We start from the raw sequence: 335 nt of genomic DNA, 5'->3' as shown, positions 1-335 counted from the left end.
TTTCTTTCCCTCTTGCTTTTATTTGAACGAGACAATAATGGGCTTATACACTCCCAATTTTCCTGCTCATCTTTGATCATCACAAACATCTAAGAGTTGTTTAAAATGCAAATTCTTGGACCACACTGTTCAAAACTCTAGGGACGAACAAGTGTGGTCCAGGGCTAATTCCAAAGTGGTTCTTCCCATACAAAACACTGGAGAATTTCTGAAGTCAGGATTGGGGTACACAGGGAACAGGTCACAAGTGACACTCCTGACATCAGGTGATCAAACGAAGTACTTCTGACTACAAACAAATGAAAAACGGCACTGTTTAGCTCTTTAAAAGAAAG

The sequence above is a fragment of the Myodes glareolus genome, chromosome 19, assembly GCF_982192425.1.
Source record: "Myodes glareolus chromosome 19, mMyoGla1.1, whole genome shotgun sequence".
Lineage (NCBI taxonomy): Eukaryota > Metazoa > Chordata > Mammalia > Rodentia > Cricetidae > Myodes > Myodes glareolus.
Note: the sequence above shows the minus strand (reverse complement) of the source record.